Source organism: Panthera tigris, chromosome D4 (assembly GCF_018350195.1).
Source record: "Panthera tigris isolate Pti1 chromosome D4, P.tigris_Pti1_mat1.1, whole genome shotgun sequence".
Classification (NCBI taxonomy): Eukaryota; Metazoa; Chordata; class Mammalia; order Carnivora; family Felidae; genus Panthera; species Panthera tigris.
In genome coordinates this window covers 13,431,082-13,456,766 of record NC_056672.1, presented here as the reverse complement: position 1 = coordinate 13,456,766, position 25,685 = coordinate 13,431,082, and the positions used below count along the sequence as shown (strand labels likewise).

At 36.9% G+C, this 25,685-nt stretch overlaps 1 long non-coding RNA gene across 1 annotated transcript; it reads right to left on the bottom strand.

Annotated features, from left to right (window-relative positions):
- Window positions 1-223: 223 nt before the first annotated feature.
- On the bottom strand, window positions 224-23,875 carry LOC122232946. Its single transcript, XR_006210334.1, has 3 exons — window positions 23,770-23,875; window positions 774-898; window positions 224-567 (listed from the first exon to the last, which is right to left on the bottom strand). It is a non-coding gene; the product is annotated as an uncharacterized LOC122232946 (long non-coding RNA).
- Between the last annotated feature and the right edge of the window lie 1,810 nt (window positions 23,876-25,685).

The window sequence follows — 25,685 nt, the reverse complement described above, 5'->3', positions numbered from 1 at the left end:
ATGCATGCAACTTCGTAAATTGTTGAACTCAGTGAATAGGAAACTTTCTGGAATTAAGTATAAGCAGAAGGGTTACTCATGAAAGAATTGAGACTATTAAAGCAATTCCTTCCAAAGAGTCAAAGCAGTTATTTAGTGAGTAAGTATCCCTGGATGCATTAGATGTTCAAAAACAAAACCAAAAAGTTCAACACATATGGTTATCTGGTCTCAGATGCTATCTGGCACTCCTGGTTTTATTGACAGGAAGACAGAATTGAGAACAGTACATTTCATGGTTCCTGCTTTACATCATCTTAAAATCACTGATGATCTCCTCCTAGCTTGAAACAGTTGCTTGTCTGACCTTGTCTCCTTTACTCCCCTTTTCATTTACCCTCTGTCTCCACCTCTGGCTCTCCTCCGCACCCACCCATGTCCCCTCCAATCCGTCCACGGCACCAGCTGTGACGTATACTGCCTCTTCTCTCTTCCAGCTGGGGATTTGTTGGCTCTATCTCGTCCTCTGCCAGCTCCCTTCAGTTCTAACAATGGGTATCTGGGACCAATTGGACTCTCTTGACAGTGCTGTTAGGGAAGGAAAAAAAACTGGTCAATTAAAACACAGTATAAATTTTTTCCTGAGCTCTTAACCCTATCCCGTTTAATATGAACTTCTGCAAACCATTTCAAATTGTTACAAGCAACAAGTAAATTCAGTGAATGGGCTGTTGGGCAAATGGCTAGCTTTAAATAAAGTAGCCCTTCAGCCAGCTGATGAAATTGGGAATTACCTTTTTGGATGTTGGCCCTGAGGCTGTCCCGGTTCTTGCCTTCCTGCTTGTTGAGTTCATCCTTTGATGCCATGAGTTCTCCCAGCATGCTTTGCACTTCAGCGGGTTCTGGTCAGCATCTGTGACTTGAAGGAAAGAGTCCTGACTGGTACTTCTGAACCTTAGTTCAGCGAAGTCCTTGAGAGTTTCTTCTGGCAGTGGCAGAAAAGCAGAAAATTCGAGTAGAAAACAGCACTCCTGCTTTCAGGCTTACGTGTGGCCTGTGTACCCATGGTGCTCATAATAGAAGCCTGATATTATAGACACACACCAGTAGAGTTAGGGTTCAGGTCAGTGACTTGGTAACTTAGCTTAGTGATAGATTTTTGATTCTCTGATGAACAATGTTGACAGTTCTCTACTACTTAAAATCTCCTTGGTTTCCAGAATCTTGCTTTCCACGATGTATGGTGTCTCTGGATGTTACCTCTGCCACCTTGATAAATTTCTCTTCAGACACTTAATCCCTTTAATAGTGTCTTTCTCTGGGATTGAGCCTTTGACCCTCTGCTTTCTTACATTTGTAAATGTACTTATCCAGGTCCCTGACTTCAATGGATGCATCTATACTGATAATCCCCAAATTTAAATCTCTTCCTTTGGCCTCTCTACTGGTCTCCAGACACATGTATAGCTGTCGAATTGTTACCTCAGTTTGCTTATTTCACACACAATTCAAACTCGCCATCACCCTTCTCCAAATTTTCCTCTCTGACATTGCCTGTCTGGTAAATGGTACCACTTTTACCCACCACACTGAGGCTTCTCGGTTAACCTTGTTCTATCCATTCAGCCACCAAATCTTACTCCCATTCCTAAGTCAATCTCAACCAATGTGTCTCACCCTTGCCCCTGCTCTGGTACAGATCTGCATCTCTTGTCGCTCATATCCTTCTCAGTCTGTCTTTAAAGACACTGCTCTGATCATGTCGCTTCTCTTGGTAAAGTTTCTCATTAGATGACCGTTTCCTTTTCAACAAAGAGTCATCTAATTAGCATGAACATAAGGCTGTTGTAACCTGGCCCGTGTTGAGCTCTTTAACATTTATTCTTTCACTTTACTGCCTGTATATGTTTTTTTCAGAAGTAGCAAAAATGACATTTCCTAAATGTGCCGGGTGTATTAATTCTTTGTGTCTGTTTGTAGGACCTATGTGAAGTATCACCTTCCCAAGGAAACTTTCTCTGATACCCCCCACTCCCGCAACCTAACATATATACTCCTCCTTTGGCTACAGGAAGGCTATATGCACATCTCTACCTTAGTGCTTGTCAAACCCTTCTGGAATAGGTTTTTTTTCCCCCTTTTACACTAAAGACCAAATTCTATTTACTTTATCTCCCAAAAACCTAGCCCAGTAAGTATTAAATGAATGATTAATATATAAATGAATGAAACATAATAAATGAGAAAATTAAGATACAGGCAAAACATTTGAGTTAAAAAATTCAAATGATTCCTCTGAACAATTCCATTTATGTACTTTCATTTCTATTTTCAAACTCTATTTTGCATATTTGGAGAGAAGTTGCATTCTTGCTAATTAAGTATTTCAGTTAATACTGTGGAAAGCTATTTGTGTTATATAAAGTATGCCTATTTTACTAAATAAGAATATAATAAAATACGTAAGAATGGTAATAGAAATGATTCAGTATACAGTGTTTTTCTGTCCTTTGTCCATTGTCATAACTGTCAGTTGTAATTGTATGCTAGATAAGAGAACAGTAGGTTACCAGAAAGTCAGAAGTATTATATTTTATTATGAACTAATCTTACTCTAATCCCCAAAGCAGCTATTTCCTTTTAATAAGGTGGTTTTAAAAGCTCTTCTGGCATCTGCATATACTCGGTAGTATGAATATAGCAAGCCTTTAGATATTTCACTCATCTCTGTGTGATGTTTTAAATTACTAAACATCTCCTTTTGAAATAATTTTCCTGGAGAGGTGGCGGGGTGGCTCAGTCGTTAAGCTTCTGACTTTGGATTTATGCTCAGGTGATGATCTCGTGGTTCATGAGTTTAAGCCCCGCATCTGAGTCTCTGCTGACAGTTCAGAGCCTGGAACCTCCTTCTCTCTCTGCCCCTCCTCCGTTCACGCACACACGCTCTCTTTCTCTGTCTGTCTCTCTCAAAAATAAACAAATATCTAAAAAAATGAAAAAGTTTTCGTGGAATACTGTATCTTCCTTAAAGTCTAAACCTTCCCCCCCAACCCCGCAAAAACAAAACAAAACAAACCAACAAAAAAACCCTACTTTTTCCCTAGAGTTTGATTCACCAGAGGCTCCCTTTTTCACCTCTTCCTTACTATGGTACTAGATACTAAGATTCTCGGTGGCTGTGTATGGAGTCTGCATTATTGAAGCTGTTCCTTTTTAGTTTGACCACTGTAGAGGATTTCCAACCTTCCAAAGTCCCTAATGTATTCTCTGCAAAGCCAAGGTTAAATTCAAGGATGTAACACAATAGAGAACAGGAATTAGACTGTTTCTTCCTCTCCTTGGGGTTGTGGACCGCTTGACCACAAAGAGTCTTCTTTTAAAAAGAATTCACGTACTCATATACTCACAGATGTTAAAATCAGGTTCAGGGGGTCCTGTATCTCTAAAAGCATTTCATTGACCCTTTAGGGTCCATGGAGCTCAGGTAGGTTAGCTATGGATTCAGGTTTGGTTATTTCTGTAGTAAAGGATGTTGTGTAGGGTAGAAGTTGAAGCCAAACCAGAGATAACCAGGAGGTGGAGAAGGGCTTGGATTTAGTGAAAGAAGTTGGAACTTCCTCCTAAGGAAACATTAAAACTAAATTGAAGCATATTTACAAAACTAAGACCAGTAAGTCAGAAAGTAAACTTGATAGGGAAGAGTGAAACATAATTTTACCTAAGTTTCAAGAGGAATACTGGCTTTCCAGAGTCACCTTATTGCTCAATAAATTGTCACCAAGTAGGAAACCTCATATTTCATCCGATCATCAGACGAAACTGATTTGCACTGAGTTGGGAGTAGTTAAGTACCATCATCTGCAAAGCATAATGCTTGCTTATGTCTAATATTTTGTCTAGTAATAATACACAACCATAAAGTTATGGCCAGTTCAATTTCATATGTATAACTGAATTGTGTTAGTTTTTGTTAGTTGAATATAGCAAGGCCTTTTCTTTGGTTGGGAAAGCATGTTTCTATATTAGGTATTAACAGTCCACTCTATGTCACAACTTCAAGATTGCATGTAATCTAGCTCAAGGTCTGATACTATCATGAGATTGGAATAAGAGAAGTTTATTACCATTCTTGAATGGTAAGTTGTATTAACCTCATTTAACCCAGTCAAGTGTTCTGTAGCACCAAATGGAGAAATTTTTTGACAATCTGTCCTCATGGTTTTTGCATAATTTAATTATTTCACTTTCAACAATCTGTCTATGTGCTCTTCAGCTTGGCTTGTCCTTTGCTAAACTACTTGATTCCTCTGATTCACAGAAGAATGATAAAAGCATATTTAAACCCAATTCCTTTTATTACTGACCATCTGCACTCAAATGTGAAGTGTCATTAAATGTTAGGCTATCACAAGTCTATAGTTTTTGCTTCCTGTAGTACTTAAACACAATAAAGATGGAGCAAAGCATCTTTAGACCAATAGACTGGCTGATTACTGAACTTGATCAGAGTTGTGACTTTCTGAAAAAAAATACACATTGATGACAAAGGAGATGACTTTGCTTTGACTGGCAGTTTTTAATTGATACCATTGTATCTAACAAGATTACTTAGTGCCATTGGCTTAATTTCATTCTGCTCATACTGTGAAAGAGGCAAGAGTTGGATGAATGATGCATCTTCAGGTGATTGTAGAACAGACACTTGTAGAGATTAACATCTTTTGAAATTGATAGCCATAGCCTTTAAAACTTTCTGAAATAAGTCGTGGTTTTAAAGATGTTTAGATAGCATTATAGACACATTCATTGTAATTTGCATCTGATATATAGTTATGATACTTTGCAATTTGTTTAGGCAAAAATATTCTTTGCCATCAGAGCAGTAACATTTGTTAGCTCAGCAAACCAAAATGTTCCCTTGACATTGTGTAGGTGTTACGTTTTTTGTTGATAACGTACTGCTTTTCATCTTCTATTAATGTTTGGAAAATAAACCTAGAGTCTAAGAAAGTCATTAAGTATTCAGCATGGATCATTGCAGTCAGGGAAGCCCCTGCTCATGCATGTGTGTGGGAAGGAAGCAGACGTGGAACATTTAAATATTTAATCAAGTATGCTTTATGGAAATTGGACTGGACTTGGACATGGTTAAGCACAATCTCATGGAAAGCTATCTATATCAATGGTTAGGATTTAAGTACTTTCAAGTGATTTGGTCTTGGAGAATGGTTGTCATGAGGATGCCCATTATTACATCAAGCTCTCATCATTTTTCTTTTGAAAGCAATTTGGAATGCATTCACAACTGACCTTGAGCATTTTTTCATGAAAATCTGCAAATCTTCAAGAGGGTAAAATTTTCCCTATCCCACATTAAAAATAAATGTACAAGTCTCTTAAGGATCCTGAAGAATGCTTATAGCAAGTTTTCCTAAGTATGGTGATGAGTAATTTAGAAATAAAACTACATTTTTGTCTTACTCATGATTTGAAAGGCATTTAAGAAAATAATTACACAGTATTATATGGGTAGCAACCTAATCACAATTAGTTCTTATTTAAAGCATTTAAATGTGAATCCTGAAAACCAGGAATTATATTTAGGTTTTTTTTTGAGTACATAAAAAGACTAGGCTGTTCACTTAATTATAATAATCATAGTTGTTACTTATCATTTACTATGTACTTGGTGCAGTGATAAGTGCTGTATATACATCAGCTAATGAAGAATGATGTAGACGCTGGTGGTATACTCATAATTTGTACAGAGAAACAAAGACTTAAAGAATTCAATGACTTGCCCAAGTCTCAATAACTGATGAGAATATTCAAACCAGGAATGATCTGACTCCAGGACCCACATTCTCAACCAGCACACACACTAGGGTGTTTCTTAAACTCCCAATGTACCTGAACTAACAAAAGTCAACCTAGGGTTGACATTAGAGTGAGGGACCCCAAAACACAGTCTGGTTGCTAGAATAAGGCAATTTTCAGATTAATTTAGAATGATGGCTTTCAGTTCTCATTGCATATTAGAATCATCGAGGGAATTTTAAAATATACTGAGGTTCTGATCCAACTGATCTTGGGTGGGGCCTGGGCACTGGTATTTTTTACTTGCTCTGTAATTGATGTTAATGTGTAGCCATTTAGAGACGCATTTATTTAGAGCAACCTATGTCTTTCAGGATGCCAGAATTCAGTGGAAATACTTCAGGTTTGTTTCAAGTTTGATTTTTAATACATTTGAACTGTTAAATAGGTAAAATAATATAAAATATACATTGATATATGTATTAGGTATAAAGGTTTAATCTCAGACTGAATCAAGCTCACTTTAACCTCAGGGTCTTTGCAATTGGCTTACAATACTTAGAAGCTTTACCTGGATGGTTTCCTCTCTTGATTAAGGTTTCTACTCTAATGTTCCTTCAGAGAGAGATGGCCTATGAATATCCTCCAAAATAACTCTGTCCAAATTGTTTATCACATTAAAATTTTTTTCTTTAAATGCTTGTAATTGTCTGAAATAATATTTTTACTTTAGTGTTGGTATCCTTGAAAAAAATGTGAGCAGAGATCTTGTCTGTTTTATCTTAGCATGTGTATATCCCTAGCATGAGGAGTGGAGTTGGGAATGTAATAAGCACTCAATAAATGCCTCTTGAATGAATGAATGGACAGCAAACATTTAGGACAGATTTTTGGTCAGTGCATCTGTTTATAAACTAAACTTGCTGTCCTCACTTTGAACACACATTCTATGTATCATTTTCTACATAATTGGAAAGAGAATACAGCTGCTGCACAAATAGAGGTGTTCTGTGTTCAGTTTAAAATGAAGGTTATTTGATAAAGCCTTTGCATAGCTGGAATGGTGACTCATTTGAGGATAATACTGTATCTGGAAAATATTAGTTAGGTTTTCAGTAAATTAACTCCTGTAGTGTGTAACAAGGCTAAGTTTTTAGACTATCCGGCAACATAAAAAAAAATAATAGAAGATAATGCTTTTTGGATGGGTGTGTATCATTAGTAACAGTAGATAGAATTGTGTAGCTTATACCAGCTTGAAGGGAACTTGGGTTTTGAGTTCTAGACCATATCATTTCCTTCGGTGGCAATGCTTTCCAACCTTGGCACAGTATTCTTTGGATAAAGTAAAACTGGTTGGGAAAGATTCCTTTTCTAGGGATAAGAAGCCGAACAATATGGAGTAATGAAAATCTCTCCTAGAAGGGGGATTAGCTTTTGTCTGCTTATCCATGATGGCAGTTTCTAGAAAATGCCCAAGCCAGGTAAAGATTCCTAGAATAATATAAAGGAAACCTCACCTCTTGAGTAAAATTGGCTTGGTGCTTATCGTGTGTAGGGGGAAGCATTCTTCAGTTAGATTATTTTAAAAGACGGTGCAGACAGTTGCGTTTCATTCCATGCAAATGTATTTTGACCTGTGATTAACTGAAGTTTGTTGGCTTGCAAAATGACAGTGGACTCAAGGCATCTTTAAATATGAGGAAGCCTTACATATCCTTTAGCTCAATCACTTCATTTTATTTTATTTTTTAAATTTAAATCCAAGTTACTTAACATACAGTATAATAATGATTTCAGGAACAGAATCCACTGATTTATCGCTTACATATAATACCTAGTGCTTATCCCAACAAGTGCCCTCTTTAATGCCCATTGCCTGTTTAGCCCATCCCTCCACCCAACACCCTGCCAGAAACCCTCAATTTGTTCTCTGTACTTAAGAGTCTCTTAAATCTGTCTGCCTCTGTTTTTATATTATTTTTGCTTCCCTTAGGTTCATCTGTTTTGTATATTCAACTCCACATATGAGTGAAAGCATATTGTATTTGTCTTTCTCAGTCTAATTTCTTTTAGCATATTACACTCTAGTTCCATCCACATTGTTGTGAATGGCAAGATTTAATTCTTCGTGATTGCCCAGTAATACTCCATTGTATGTATACACAACATCTTCTTTATCCATTCATCCATCGATGGATATTTGGGCTCTTTCCATACTTAGGCTCTTGTCGATAGTGCTGATATAAACATTGGGATGCATGTGCCCCTTCGAATCAGCACTCCTGTACCTTTGTATAAATACCTAATTCAATTACTTCATTTTAGATCAAAGAAACTGGGGTCCAGGAAGAAGTGAATCTCAAACTCTGGCTTCCCTTGGTGATTGCAGTGTAGCATGTCCTCTGCCTTCTGAGCTAATGCACTGGATGGCTCACTCTGTGTCTTTTTTTGTTTATTCTAGGAGAATCGTTTTTGCATCGTACTTATAAATCCTGAAAATGATAAGTGTATATGTATATTATGAATGTGAAATATCCCTGGATAAGAAATCTAAAGCATATGCAGGTATTTGCAGTGACAATTTGAAACTTGTTTTTCTGCAAGTATACTTAAAATAGAATTACATTTCTTTGGAGAACTCCAGGATGATAAACTCTAAAGTTGTGTGCTGTTCAAGGTTTGAGCTTCTCCTCTGCCTCTCCCTATAGGGTCTCTCTCACAGTTCAAATAGATTTACTCCTGATGTTTTAAAATCAGCCTTCTGTATAAACATGGCTATATACACCTCAAATTACAATACATTAAAGGAATTTGTAAGGAAATGCCCTAAATTAGATTGTGTGGCAAGTAAATGAGGTTGGTAAAGTACAAGACAAAAGGAAAGTGCTCTCTGCACTTGATGGATCACATTGGGAAGTCCAGAATTGCTCCTTAGGGGAGGTGTTGTAGTGAAAAAGTACAGAGTTCAAAATCTGGTCGCCCAGGGTGCAAGTCTGTCCTCCAGTGCTTCGAGTCAGAGCCCTATGGTAAGTGGCAGGACATCCCTGGTCCTCATTGGGCTCAGCTGTGACATTACTTTGAGTTACACGTATTCTAGAGTCAGCAGGGGTGTGTCCCAAGGCACCAAGGTTAAAGGAGTACAAACACTTAAAAAAATTAAAATCTTTAATGACGCCACATAAAATGGTGTAACATTTACATATTGATAGCATATGTGCTGAGCTTGGCACCTAGTTAGCAAGAAAGAGTAATTAAAATAGGAAGCTGCTATGTGACAAGCGTGGTTACTCATACCTACAAGCATCCAGACACATTACCACGATGATCTAACGAATGATACAGCTTTCCCTGGGCTCAGTGTTACCAGTGACTGCTCTGAGGATGCCAGCCTCAGGGTGTTAAGGAGATTCCAGGAGACAGCACCAAAATGCTGCTAGGACCATATAAATGATAGGCGTTGGTCATTATGACAATTTAGGGCTGCTTCTCCATTCTCCGGATTTAACATCGTACTGACTACTTGATTGGCCTGCTATCTCTCCTACCAGACTTTCTTCAGGATAGGCCACGGTTATTACTCCTATCTACCAAGCCCCATGCCTGATATGGAATGGGTCCTTTCTAAACTGTTGAAATGAAAGTATGTCATCATCCAGTAGTTACCTAATTGAAGATCTTGTTATCATTTTGAAAGTTTGAATCTCTGTCCTAATAGGATAATGAGCTAATAAAGGAGAATTGAGTACTGATTCTATTGGCCAAAGGCTTGAAACTTCTTGGGCAGTAATGGGCCAGGCAGAGCCAGTGGTGATCAATCACTCCAGTATTAGACAGACTGTGTATACACAATATCTTTTACTGGCTTTGCATTCTGTATTTCAGTTCATTTGAAAAATTCTGGGTTGAAATTCATAAACAAACTCTCCCTTATTTATATTATTCTTATTGGACATTAATGATCCAGTTAAATGGAAAATAAAACTTATTTTTTGGTTAAAGCTGTATTTTCTTTTCCATTTACAGATTTCCTTGAGGTTTAAATCTGTCAATAATGATGATTTACTCAAGTACAATGATAAGTGTGAAGAAATTTCTCTGGTCGTTAAGTCCTTAGAAGCAAAGCGCAAAGCCATCAACATGCAGCACCTTTCTTGAGAATACACAACATAGATCCTCTAAAGTGCCTTCGTTTCTAGTGGTGGCCTTGACTTGAAAAATAAATCGTCAAGATAGTAATGCAGTAAATTTCAGAATCATTTCTCTTAGAGTTTATAACAGCAAGTTGAAGGTGATAAAATTCTTATCAACAAGGAGTTTACAGTTGTGTATGTGATTAAGGACATGCACTTCTGGTTATTTATAACATGCATCAAGATTTAAAAAACTCTCATGATCATAAAATCAGCTATGACATATAAATTGATTGAAAAACAAGCCATAGTTCTAACACCTCTTCTGACGGGAAAGACCAATCTATCAGAGTGCAGTTTCTATAATGTACATTTTTCACTTGTTGATGGCAGATATTGAAGTAAAAAACAGAGCCTTCACACACGAGAGCCTGGCAAAGGTTTTTGCAGTAATGGAAACACGAAAGACTCACTGTTAGCTACCTGTATTTGTTTGTTTTTTTTTTTTTTTAACTTGGAGCTCCTTTTTAAGGGCTACCAAATATCCTTTTATTTTGATTTATGTAATGTAGTTAACCATTCTCCTATGGATAGAAATTTATGTTGTTCAGAACCTTTTGCCATTATAAACAATGATGCAAAGCATATCTGTGCGCATGCCATTGAGCTAATGGGTGAGTACTACGCAAAATAAATTCTTGGGTAAAACTGTTGGGGCCTAAGGTGTGGACATTTTAAAAATTTTTGACAAAAATGGCTAAATTGCCCTTGATGGAAGATTTCTATATGTCCACTCCCACTGGAGTGTAGAAGATAATTCTTCACGTATGTATATCACACTTAGATATCTTCACCAATCTGATAGAAGAAAAATGCTTTCTGTACACTTTTAATTTACAGGTTTTTTTTTAGTAAATATAAGAGCATTGAAGGTTATATCTATTTCATTTTCTAGGAACTCTGCCTGTCTTCTCTGTCCATTTTATCATAGGTAGTTGGTCGTCTTCTGATTTGTTGAAAATCTTTACATATTGGAAAAAGATGCCTTTTTGATAGGATTTTGCAAATATTATTTTCCTGATTTACCATTTATATTAAGGCATTTTACTGATGGGCTTGATATGAAAAAAAAATTTTTTTACCTATTACTCTTTTATTTCTCATTGCAAATATACAAATGCTTATGCATGCACACACAAACACTCTCTTATATGTTTCTAGTGGTTTTATCCAGAGTTTTTGATACGAGCTAGATATCTACCCTTATTTTTTTCCTGGATGGCTTCTTCAATAGTCTCCTTGCCATTCATTCTGCTGGTTCAACATGCCTCATATGCCATAACCTAAGGTCCCATGTGTGTTTGGATTTTTGTCTAAACTCCATTCACTGATCTATATTTTTGTGCAAGAGAACCACAATATTTGAATAGCAATAGACTTAAAATAAGACTAGTTTTCACTCTGTGTCCTTATCTTTATTAGAATTCTTTTCTAAAATTTCCCTTTTGTGCACATTTATTTTTCCATACAAATTAAATAAACAACTTGGTGTAGATCTAAACAAATATGTTACAGTTGTATTTGAGGTGTATTACCTTAATACACGTGTTATTGATCAGTGGTTGTATTGGGAGACTATTTCATGGGATTTTGGCATGCATATTACACTGGCTCCATCTTAAATAGTTTAGAGGATTTTGTTTTCTTTTTCTCTGCTTTGGAACTGTTTGAATAGTATTGGAGGTATTAGCACTTTGAAATTTAGTACAGTACTGGAGGTATTTAATTTTTACAGGTTTTTTTTCACCTGGGAATTACCTAAGATTGTTGTTTCCTTTGAAGATATAAGGCAGTGGTTGGGGGGATAGGGTGAGGAGGAGAAATCACTCTCCTAGTGTTTCCTCAATTTCATTTTCACCAATTGTGATAATTATAGATTCTCTCAATCTAGGTCAGGGTTTTTTATAAAAGGCTTTATTTTTTGGAGCAGTTTTACATTTGCAACAAAATGGAGAGGAGGGTGTAGAGATTCCCCATATAATTCTCGGCGCTCACACATGATAGCCTCTCACTCATTATCGACATCACTGACCAGAATGGTACCTTCTTCTTCCCCTCCTTCTCCTTCATTATTATTATTATTATTATTATTATTGTTGTTGTTGTTGTTGTTATTATTATTATTATTATTATTATTATTATTATTATTTTAGACCAGAGAGGAACCTACATTGGCACATTATAATCACCCAAAGTTCATAGTTCACTTAGGGTTCACTCTTGGTATTGTACATTTATTGGGTTTGGACAACTGTATTAATACATATGTCCATCATTATAGCATCAGAATATTTTCACTGCCCTGAATATCCTCTGTGCTCTGCCTCTTAGTGTCTCTCCTGCTCTAGCTCACTTTTTGAAAATTATATTTTTCTGGTTAACTATAGATTTCATGCAGAGTTTCACGTTTATTTTCAAATTGCTGAGAAAGATAGCAGTCTATTTCTTTTATCTCAAGTTCTTGAGATTATTTCCTTTCACCTTGCATATGTATGTGCCTCCCATTTTTTCTTGGTTGTGTTTGTTGCTTGCTTATTCTATGTTTTTAAGAAAAGGATCTCTTGTATTTTAAAATTCTTCAACAGCTCTGCATTCTAACTTTCTGCTTTTCATTTCTCTTTACCATTTCTTTTTGCATTGCTTCATTTCATTTTGTTGCTGTTTTTCAAATTTCTTGTGTAAGATTGGGTATTTATCATTCATTAATTTTATTTTTTATGATTACACAAAAACTTAAGACGTACATTTTCTCCTAAATCTGACTTTAGTTATTTCTTAACATTTTTAACAGAACTTTTATTGTATTTTCTAAGCATTCTCAAATTTTATATTTATTTCCTCTTTAACTTGTGTATCTGTACTGTTAAATTTTGCAGAGATTTACTGAATTTTTCTATGTGGCCTACCTACAAGTTAATTTTTTGTGGCTATTGCATCATTACTTCAAAAGGAGTTATTGTCTTGTTTATAGTTGGTAGAAATCTGTATCAATTACCTTGTTAATCTTGTTCTTTAGGTCTAAGGTGAGCCATGGTTATTTCCAGTCCATTTGCTCTTTTGTGAGCTGGAGAAAAAAAAATTCTCTATGTTGGGTACGATTCTATATATATCTCCTGGGTTTCCTATACTTTTTGCTTTATCAGTTGTAATTTTACACTATTTTATTCACAGATGTCACAACTGTTAAATCTTCAGTGGGTTAAACTCTGAATCATCATGGAATCATGGAATGCCTTGTTTTTGTTGAATGTTTTTGGCCCTGAATTGACCTGTCTCATGTTAATTAATAACCCTTAAATTCCTTTTATTTGCATTTTCTGGAAAACCTTTGGTCCGCCTTCCCTAATCACCTTGTTTTAAGTGAATCTCTTACATGTTTATGGGTTACATGTAGTTACTTTGCTTTCAAGTAACTACATTCTTTCAATGGATAAGGATATTCCTTTTATAATTATAAGACATATTTGGCCTAATTCTGTCAACACTTTTTGTGCTCTGTGTACTCATATTTATTTAGACAAAATATATTGGCTCTCTTCTGTATGTGGTGTTTAAGTCGGTAGATTTCTACTTCCTTTGCCTTGCCTTCCCTCCTGTCTTTCCCTTCACAATTTTGGGTGATTATATTTTTATTATTATCTTTGAATATACTTCTATTTCTGTTATTAGCTATATATGATAACTTTTGAATCCCCAGTTCTAAAAAGAGAGACTATCAGTATATAACCCACTACCATTTCCTTCTCATTTAAGTTTTGGTAGTTTTATTACTTCTCCATTTTATGGTTCTATTACCATAATGACCACAGGTTTGATTTTTTTTCTTTATACTAAAATCGGATGGCTTCAAAAGCTACTGCCACTTGCTGCTGTTCATTTTTCTCTTCTTCAGCTGAAATTTATCCTCAGACTTAAATTTGAAACTCCTTAAGAAAGCATTCTTGGGACAATGTCCTCTGAGTTGTTGTATATCAAAAAATACTGTTATTGTATATCAAAAAAAATGTATATCAAAAAATATCAAAAAAATACTGTTGTATATCAAAAAAATACTTCATGCTTAAACAGTTGCTTAGCTGGGTATAAAATTCTTGGTTCATGCTTTTCCTAAGACCTTTTCAGACATCACTCTACCATGTGTTAGTTGTATAATCTGCTCTGGAGAATTCGGTGAACAGTTGACAGAAGGACAAGAGAGGAGATTTTTAAAAATCATAAAAATCTAAAGCCCCGCAAAATAAAGCCTTTCAAAACAACATCCAGTACACTTCAGTTGTACATGAAAGTATAGTTGCAGTGTTACCACATAATAATGATACCTGTTATAATATATCAGGGTGTTAAGAAAAATGTAAGTTACTCTCAACATTAATTATAATAATTCAGGTAAATGTATAATTTGTTTTGGAAACATTCTTCTAGTAGTTGAAGAGATGATCTAATATTTTCAACATTATCTGGTAATTTTAGCTGGTTAAAAAATTTTGTTCTGTGAAGTTTATCTCCTAAGGACCCAAGAAAAATGTGGTACTTAGGCCTACAACAGGTTTTCTAAAATGGGAGAACAAGTATGTCATAATCACTTGAGAGGATTTTTCAACTGCAGACAGTTGTGTTCTTCGAGGTCCTATCATCCCCATTCGAGAATCAATAGTTAGGTCCCAAATGAAACCTGGTAGTGAGAGGAAGGAGGGGACATTATTGACCAGGTTTTTCCAAGTCCAGCTTCTTGATGAGGTGACTCTTGGCCTGGAGAGATTTTTGTAAAGGTATAGAGGAAAGGGAGAATATTCTGGATCCCTAGAAAATGAAATGTTGGTCAGAAAGTGCCACATAAGGAGTGCCCCTTGTACGGCCTCTGCTTACAGTGTTGTTGCTGCTTCTGCAGGTCTGATATGAGTTGTGAACCTACCTTTGTCCAGAGGCAGCATTTTGTGTCTTTGAGAACTTGAATTAGCAAAGGTTGGCAGCAAGTAAACTTACTTGTTTCAATCTGTTACGTGATTAGCGTGATTAGCGCACTTGAAATAGGCTGAATTCCAAAATGCTATCTTAACCTGATTTTCATTCAGAGTGGAGATAGGTTTAAAAAAATCCCTGAGTACACAATCCACGTCTCTTGAGGATTTCTGTCAAGTGTGGGCCTAGGACTTTAGAGAAGCTCTGAGAAAGAGTTCTCTTATGAGGAAGAGCAATTGCATTTGGTTTCCATTAACTTTTCCCAGCCAGTACAAACTTTATTGCCCTGGGTGTGGGGGGTGGTATTGGGGGGAGTGTTTCCTGATAGGTGTGTGTATTTCATTTTACAATTAAAGAGAAATAGTTATCTGGACTCTGGCCAGTTACAGTTGAGATACTTCGTGTATGAAATTTCTGTTCTAAAGGTGTTCCAAGTTGTGTTTGTAATGCGCAGCAATTTGAAAACAGGGTCAAATTTACTCATGCCTTTGAGTACACTCTGAAACCTCAGAGTAATGTCTAGGCTTTTCTGTTTTCTAGAGGAAGCTAGAAGTATGTTACATATTTTTATTCTTTATTCAACAAACACTTGTTGAATATCATGAATTGGGGAACCCAAGCTATATAACAGCACCCATACATTGTGAGAATCCATGGGAGGAGTAGTCTACAGACTAAATCCATGGGAACTTTGGGAAGTACATAGAAGCCACATAGGAGCTCTGGTGTATTTGGCATTTCCTTGACTTAGGGCTTCTTGGGCATCCAACTTCCTTTTCCCAAATTCTGTGGCCTCCTTGTGCACATCATTAATAGGTCAGGCCCCACATCATGGCTTTCTGTTTACCTCTTTACCCTCTCACCAGTTCTTACCTAATACAAGAGAAAGTTTTCTTTCTAGATGCAGTTGATGACATGTTTATAAACCTGGTGTTTGTAGATGGATTAGTAGTCAGATTTACCTCTGAGCCTTACTAACTATGTGACATTAGGCTTTTAATCAGATCTATAAAACAAGAATGACGTAAACAGTCCTTATGAAGAGAAGATGAGGTATTGTGAGTAAAGGACTTAGAAATGTGCCTGGCACATAGTAATTGTCAATAATTGTGTGTATATGGCATACGGCCCTCTCAGAATTACTGTTTACAATAAATTTGTCAACTCTTGAAAGGCAGGAAGCAAGTTCGTTCCATTTTTCTGTTGAAGGATTGGGGGCAGTGCTTAGGATGAGACCATAATATAACAAATGTTTGCTCAATGAGGGAGTATTAATTATGCAAGGCTACCAGCTGCTGAGATCTTCAGGAGAAAGCGTGTTCTTTCAAGGTCCCAAGGATATGGGTGCTGTCTCATTTCCTACAACCATCATGGCCATGTAGGGCACATATAGGTCAAGGGCTGAGCTTGAGAGACCTGGAGTTGGGTGTTTATTGTATCATTGTGTAGAATTAGAGGAGAAAAAAATTCAAATATGTATTAATAGGAAAATGGATAGACAAATGATGATACATGGACCTCAGTGCAGCTATTTCCTAGCATTTAAAACAGATAGGTCACTGTACACTGCCAGTTGACAAAGCACTAGAGCATTCTGATAAGCAAGTAGAGGCAGATGCAAAAAACATAAAACCATAAATGATTCAATTATTTAGAACCATATGCAAAATAACTGTGTCTATTTCCTTGATCCACACGTACACTCACAGATCTATTATTTTTATACCTACACCTTCAGAAGAGACCATCTCCCATTCCTTCGTATGTCTGTTCATTTACTCCCTCCCCATCTTCTCTTTGTAAACTGAGCAAAAAGTCGTTCTGAGGAGACGAACTAAATTGATAAAAATGGATACGTTGGGGGATTGGATTGGGAAGGGGAAACTTTTAATTTATCTGCGGCATCATAATACTTTGCCAAGAGAATCCTTAAAGGAATTTCTTGCTTGCAACCTCTATTTAATATTACATAAGAAGCCCACGGAGCTGTTTCCTTGTTGAAAATGCTGTATCCTGTCTCTGTGGGTTGCAGGTGACAGAAAGTCTATTCAACCTAGCATGAGCAAAAAAGGAACATTGGCTTGCAGGCTGGCAAGTCCAAGTCAGCGATACTGGTTTTGATCCAGGGGCTCAAGAGATGTTGTCAAGTTTGTGTCTCTGAGTTCTACTTGTCTCTGCTTCATTCTCAGATGGAATTTCTCTTAGAGTAAATACATATAAGGGAATCTTATCCAGGCATAAAAAAAAAGAAGGAAATCATGCAATCCTACCACATGGGTAAACCTTGAAGACATCATGCTAAGTGAGGTAAATCAATGCAGAAAGAAAAATACTGTATAATTCTATCTATATGAGGTACCTAAAATTGTCAAACTCCTAGAATCAGAGAGTAGAAATGGTGGTTGCCAGGGGCTGGAGGATGGGAGAAATAGGGAGAAGGTGGCCAAAGGGTATAAACTTTCACAGCTATGAGATAAATATTGGATGACCTTGATTGTGGTAGTAATGTATCATGGATAACGGTTTTCATGACTGTTAGCCTATGTCCAAACTCATCAAATTGTACACATTAAATACATGTAGTTCTTTGTATGTCGGTTATACCTAAAAGAGCTTTTGTTTTAACAGAAAAAGGAGATGAATAAGTTCTGGGGATCTAGTGTACAACGTGTTGACCATATTTAATGTTTTCTTGTGCACTTGGAAGTTGCGAAGAAAGTAGATCTTTTTTTTTTTTTCAGTATAGTTGACAAGAAAGTGAATCTTAATGTTTTCACCACACACGTAGATAAAAAACTATTCTGTGAGGTGAAAGATGTGATAACTAACCTCACACAATGTTATATGTCAATTATATCTTGGTAAAATTGCAAAGAAATTAGGGAACATCTGGCTACACATGAAGAAGATAAAAGATGGTTTGGTCATCCTTTCTTCCAGTCCCCCAAATACACAAAGATAAGAAGTGTTTGTTGATTTTGTCTGCAAGTGGAGAATTGATCTAAATAGCAGAACTATGCTTAAAAGAGTACATATCCACCTAACTTAGAATTGAGTACATCAGATTGGCCTCCATATGTCTTCATAAAGAACCATGTTTTTAGGCAGACTTTTTCTTGTTCAGAATTTTTTGCTAGACTTGATGCACTAAGAATATAATCTAGCATTGGGGGAGGAATTAAAATGTTTAATTTTATAGTTTGGGATCCCCCTTAATTCTCATCTCTTATTCTAATTAGTTTATGAGAGTTTCCTTTTTTAAAAGATAATTTTAGATACTATTGGAAAACTTTAATCTGAAATTTAAATTCCATATTTTAAGACCTGTTTCTTTGAGCGCTTTTTTTCTGTAGATCACTTATGATAAGAATACTAACAGCAGTATACTTTTCTTTCTCATTGCACAAAAGAGAAAATCAGGATTGTATATGAGAAAATAGACTTGGGAATGCCTGTTTTGTCCATTCTTTATATTACCTATATTTTCTTTCCCAGAAATTCACATTTTTCCTGCAGGGCGCCTCCAGAATTCATAACTGTTGACTGGGGCTTTCAACATGCTCTGAGTAAACACAGTCTAATGGCATGGTATTTGCTGCTTTCTCACTGACCAAATATTCCAGAATCCATTCTTAAAGTCCCATTTCTAAAGGAACTGACACCTCTTACTGGAAAAAGAAAAGAGTAGCAGAAGCTCTTGCCTGGATGCCCACATTCACTCTTCTATTGCGATTTTCCTCTGGCATGTATTAGCTCCCGCTAAGTTACTCTATCAGACTTCCAAATGGGGTTCCATCTGGCATGGAAGGTAGCATGTACATTTTCTTTTATTTTCATAGCCTTTTGACTTCACAATAGTCAGAAGGGTATGTGACCCTTGCCTCTTGCTCTTCACTGTAATTAGGATAATAAATAGCCTTTTAATTTCTATAAGAATAATAAAAACGTGTCATAATCTGCGATTCGCTGTGAAGTTTTTGTTGGACTCTTTGCTAGTGGAAATTTATGGAAACAAATGATTTTATCTTATTACAACATTTTAAACAATTTACATATTTCTGGTGACATAGCTATTAGAAACTCAGATATAAACCCGAGTTGTCATGGATACGTACATGCAGAAGCTTACTTCATCAATTTATTACAAAACTATTTTTAGTATGTAATGTAGTTTAACCAAAAATACCGATGTTGTAATTGAGTTGCATTTTCTTTTTCTCTAAGTTTGGTTTATTAAGCGTATTGTTCCTTAATTGTTTTCATTATTTTTTCTCTAAAGACATTTCAGTGCCAAAGGGCATAGTTTAAACTGTGTGTCAAAAGGACTGATCAGCAGTCTGTGTTGACTTCCGATACTTTTCCTTTCTCTTGCTGATGTGTCACGTAGAGTTTATATATACTCCTTAGAATAATGCTTATTATAATGCATTAGACCAATGCACTAGGGAGTTCATAGCAATCTAATTGGCCCAGAGGGGAAAAAAGCGAAACTTTAGCTCCCCCTAAGAGAAGTCCCCAAATCTCACTGTGCTCTCCCTGTTTCAAGGGTACTATAACAATTACTAAGAAGGGGCTAGAGGCAAAAAATGAACTGAATTGACTGAAACCCAAGAAGGAAGGAGAAAGAGAATGAATTTATGGATGGAGTAGGTGGAACCAAATACAGGTCACAGTGTCCGTGAGCAGAGTTGGATGAAAGGATTTGGGAAAGGTTGTTTTGCTCTGTTCTGTGTTTGTGTTTGTTTTTGTTTTTGTTTAATAGGCCAAAATTGGCTCAGACTGAAATTGAGTAATCAGATGAGTCTTTTTAAAGTAATTTGCTTGGATAAAATATACTGCTGCTACGTATGCAGAAAAAAGCCTGGGTAATAATAAGTTGAAAAAGCATGAACCTTAAGACATTTAGAACTCTCTTAATCATTTTTTGTACTTTTTTCTTTCTCATAGGGGTGGCCATAAAGTAAGGGATATTTTTGTTGAAACATGGAGCAAACATGCATTTGAGAACTGACCAAAATGAAAAGAAATGAAGTTGCTTAGAATATATCGTTCTTTTTTTTTTTTTTTTAATGCAGCTCTATTAACTAATGTAGTAGCTAATGGGACAAAGTTCTAACAGTGGAAAAATACACAACTTCTTTGAAGACTGTGTACTATTTATATAAAGTAACAGAATCTGACAGTGCATGAAAAATGCATCTTCACATAGGCAGAAGAGACAACTTCCATATAAATTGTTAGACAAGCTTCTTTGTAGAAGTTAGCAGTGAAAAATAAATCTGGGTATGTTACCTGTGTTAAAGTAAACTGTGCTCAAAATACCTTGGTTGGTGGTTTTTGATAATCTGATTTTAAACATTAGATCTGATTTCAGGTCAAATTATATTATGTAGTTACAGATTATAATTATATATTTAATAATTATAGATGTTTATGTATGTATATATATTCATATGTATGTTTATACATATATGTAAACTTCTTGGCCCACTAAGCCTTTGGTGTTCTGAATTTGATAGCAACATTAAAATGTCAGCATAAGCTACTCAACTATTTAGATGTTGAAGTAGTTTAAGAATCGCAGACAGGGAGCGGTGCCTGGGTGGCTCAGTTAAGTATCCGACTTTGGCTTAGGTCATGATCTCATGGTTCATGAGTTCGAGCCCCACATCAGGCTCTGTGCTGACAGCTCAAAGCCTTGAGTCTGCTTCAGGTTCTGTGTGTATGTGTCTGTCTGTCTGTCTCTCTGTCTTCCCCTCCCCTGCTCATGCTGTGTCTCTCTCTCAAAAATAAAAAATAAATAATTGCAGACAGGGATGCCTATTGGGCACAAACAGCTGTAGTAACTTCTGTATGCTGTTTCCTTGGAGAAACAAAGTAGGAGATGGCTTGGTGAAGGGTAAATTTCTACTGAAGAACCATAGGCTTATACAGCAGCATCAGTCAAATACATGGAGGTGGACTGTGAGGTAGAAATAGAACTTGGAGTTTAATGGAAGGATAGATATACGATGTGACCATTCCTGTAATGAAAGGGTGTGGTATGGGGTGCCCGGGTGGCTCACATGGTTGGGCATCCAAGTCTTGATTTCAGCTCAGGTCATGATCCCAGGGTCGTAGGGTTGAGTTCTGTGTTGGGCTCTGCACTGAGCATGGAGCCTGCTTGGGGTTCATTCATATTCTCTCTCCCTTTCTCCCTCTATCTCTCTACCCAACTTGAACTTGCTCTCTTTAAAATAAAACATGTGGCCCAACACAGCTCGGGAGTCAGGGAGACTATTCACAAGTGATGTGACATTTGAGCAAGTCCAGAGGATGGGCTTTTTGGTAGATATTGGGAGAGGGGCAGTGCCCCTCCTGTATCACTTCGGTGCACCTGAGTGCACCCTGGCCCAACTTAAAATTCTTCCCATCTGTATCTCTTTGCTTGAGAACATCCTCTAGCAGCTGGAGCCCTGTGTGGCAGGATGCAAGTGCTGTGGATGGCACCTTCCCTTTCCAGTAGCCCTCAACTAATGACTGACAGAAGTTGGTGTACAAATCCCGTGGTTCCTTCAGCCTTCAAATGGGATAACCCTGGGGAGCAAGTTCTACACTGTATCCCAAAGCATCTGGTGATGGAAGCTCTGAGTGCCCATTGTGGTAGTTCAGTAACATCCTCATTGTCCTTGCCTCATCAGCCTTAATTCCTGCATTCCTTTTGTGCTTCCTGGGGTAACTACCAAACAAACCGCTTGCACTCAAATTCTTGTTGTGGGATTTGTTTGGGGAAGGAACCCCACCTCAGATGTATCAGAACAATTGGCCACCACTTTCAAAGGCATTTTGGAGATAGGCCCTGTCAGGAAATTACCTAGCTCAAGTCCCTGTCTTGAGAAATAGGAAACAGGAGGTCCAGAGAGACTGATGGCTACTCCAGGGTCACAAACAGAAGAGGTCCTATTCTATCTTCTGGACTCGAAAGTTAGTGTTCTTGAGTGTTATCAACATATCAAAATTTTTAGTACAACAGAAGTAAAGATTAAGCTACGAACACTTCAGTTGAGACAAACCCTTTGTTCTCAGTGGTGAAGACATTGCAATATTGTATAGTGGTGTTTTCGATGACATCCTTCGTAGACGAGGAGCTTGGTAATATTATAGCCCAAGTGAATAGAATTTCAGAAACAATCAAAACACAGCAAGTTTAGTACAAGGCATTACAAGTGCTATTGTGGAAGGAGCTTCATTTCATGGGAAATCAACAGGCCATTGCCAAAGTAATTGGGATTTTGCAAGACCGTAACTATCCAAATTACAAACATGAGTGGAAGTGGTATGTTAAAAATGTTGTCACCCTATGAAATGTAATAAATTTATTGTAACTGGTAGTAACACCATTCATTCCATTGTTCGAGGCCTCGGAGATATACTTCAAACATTGTCATGTTTTGCTACAGATCCAGGCAATCAGATGTGCATGTAACCTCATTAACTCAGAATATTCTAGGTTTGTGTTTGAAAAGCCCCTGTAACTTAATACATAATGTATGGAGAAAAGCATAACTTGTAACTAAAAGATGAATTAAGGAAGATTTACTTTGAAATTGCCAGTAAAAAAAGTAGAATGAAAAGTCAAAGGACAGTGTTCTAGCCATCCTCAAGATCAAAAACTAAATGTTCACCACTTAGAATCATTTTGAATATTAACTCCATCTTCTATGAATTTCAGTACTTTTTTTGTATTTATATTAAGTGCTGAAAATGTAAGTTGTACAAGAATATCAGAAGCTCAATCATAGTAGATGCTACTTAGATCTCTGAAGCTAAGTGCATTGATAATTTTAATTGTAATAGTTTAATATAAGAACATGCCAACAGTCAAGCCACCTGCATTTTTTGCGGAAATTGTATTTTTGCATGTAAAGTTAAACACATCACGTTCAATGAACTTGATTTTGGTTCTTGCAAACATAAAGAGGTAAAACTGGGATGTGCATAATCTTCATATTTTAACATGCATGAAAACATGACAAGTGAATTGGACCTCAAGGGTTTATCTACCTACTTCTGAGGATAGAGACGAATTAAATTTGAATATGATATAGTCCACCTCAAGCACCCACGTTCTGAACTGCTCAGATAACCCCAGATAGAGTCCATTGCTTTATTACTCTGCTAAAATTATGGCTTGTTTGTTTATACTGTGCTTTTCACTGTGATGTATTTATGCAACATGTTAATGTATAGTATTTTCCTCTGTAAGTACATGAATGATGCAACTGTTAGGCTCTAGTCCTGTTTATCTTTATACCTTTGATACTTCTATCTCAAGGCCTGGCATATAGAAACTCAGCAATGTTTAGATGGATGGATGGATGGATGGAATGTTAATTTAGAGCAACCGTTGAGGAAAGTTATAGGCCTATTGGTTTTAAAGATACCATGACCTTAAAATAGTTCCAGACATTATTCTAGGATGGGATAAAGGACCAAACTTGGGGAGATGGCAGGATGTATCAAGGGAAGTGGGGGAGAGAAGGGGTTAAAGTGGAACAAATTAGAATAGAGAAGCAAAGTAAAGTAAACTCTACCTTCAAATATCACACTGTTTCCTTCATAAACAAAAGGCCACGTAGAGCAGATACTTAACAACACTAGAGAGTAAGGGCTTCGGTTGCAATTATGTGTCTGTCACTTCCTGGCTGTGTGGCTTGGAGGAAGCTAAGTTTTTCTGTCCTTCAGCCTCTTCATCTGTGATTTGCTCCACAGGGCTGTTGATACTATAGCATAAAGCTGCCAGTAACTGAAAACCTAGTAAATAGTAAAGGCATCTAATTACCTTGTGTAACTAGCAATTTTGGAGGTAACAGATTGTAGGTTGGCTCACCAGCTCAGGGTATGAGGCCGCTGGGCTACCACATCTGTCACTCATGGTGTCAAGATGATTGCTGCAGCGCCAGGCATCTCCTCCTCAAATGACAGCATCACAATGGTGGGGAACAAGTGGAGGGGACAGTGAGTGGCTTGACAAGGTGGCTCCCAGACAACTTGGTACCTTTTTCATTTTTCGGAAACAGAAGTCTTTCCCCCAATCCCCACGTTACTTCTTTCCCCTTTTTAACCAGAATTGATGGTAAGGGAGGCTTAGAAAACAAGCACCTGATTCTTAGCCTTTCTAGCAGAAGGGCAAGTAAGAAAGAGGTGGTGAATGGCAGCTGGGGCACCCGCCCAGAGTATATGTCACTGTTGTCACAAAGATTATTACTGCTTCACACCATGCCTCACACAGACTTGAGATTATTATCAAATATTTAATATTTGATAAGTATTGCCGTTGTTACTGTGATTACCTTGAACTGCACTCAGGACAAATATTCCAATAGAAGTGAAGGTTTTCTGTGGTAAAATAGGTGACTTCTGACTGCTTACATTTTTTAAAAAATATTTACAAACTACAAGCTATTATTACCCTTTAAGTATTATCTCCATTTCCGCCTTTTCTTTCTCACACCCTTACTCTTTTTGTGCAGATTCCCAGCCAAGAGAAGTAGTTTATACCTATTTTCAGGACTGAAATGTAAACAGTGGAGTGGAGGTTTGTTCTAATTATTTTTAATATATCCTCAGGAATTAAAGTTGAATTTTATCCCAGAGCTTCGCAACTTATAAAATTTTCATGGTAGAAAACCTCTTGAGATCATACCTTGCCACATGGCTATTTCTATGGGGCCTATTCAGCTAACGGGAAAATTGTAATATGCTGGTGCCATCAATTTAATCTTGGAGGCCATCACTCACTTCAGTTACAACATGACTTGTGTTGAGAGCAGACAGCATTTGGGGAAGATAAAATAGCATGTATTCAGGGAATCAAGTAAGAATACCAAAGAGGCAAACAAAATGCAAATCTGCGAAGGAGATAAGGATGTAAGTAATAAAATCTACAGGAGACCCCTTTGAACGTACTAATGACAAGACTTTATGTTATACAAGTTATATGCCAGTATAACGTATAACTACATTATCCAAGTGCTGTATGACAAGTTAGGAGCCTTGAGGAGGAGTATTTTTCTGGTTTGTAAATGGGAAAACAAGTAAACACATTTTAAAATCAATTTTTATATTGGAGAAGGCAGAAGTGTACATGACTTTGAAATGTATGCCATTAATATACTGAAGGGATCAGAAAGCCAACTAGAGAAAAGAGACTCTCCCCCGGAGAAATCACATGGCTTCCACCTAATAAATAGTTGTAAGATTAGGAAAATGGAACTGTAACTCAGGCGTAATTTTGTTTACATATTATAGTGTGCTTTATTTTTTAAAATAGCTTTACTGAGATACAACTTACCATAAAAACCACCCATTTGTAGTCTGCAATTCAGTGGTTGGTTCTATGATTTTTAATTAAACTGAGAAAACATTAAAAAAAAGAATGCATACTGGACTGCCTGGGTGGTTTGGTCAGTTGAACCCCCAACTCTTGGTTTTGGCTCAGGTCATGATCTCATGGTTGGTGGGTTTGAGCCCCATGTCGGGCTCTGTGCAAATGGTGTGGAGCCTGCTTGAGATTTTCTCTCTCCGTCTCTCTCTCTGCCCCTCCCCTGCTCACTCTTTCTCTCTCAAATAAACTTTAAAAAAGGATGTGTAGAAAATGCTTTCTAGTTAGAAACGCCTATAAACACTGAAAAACCAATTGGAGGGCAATTTTTTCATTTAAAACCTGGAAATAGAAAAGCACCAGATTTTGTCCTC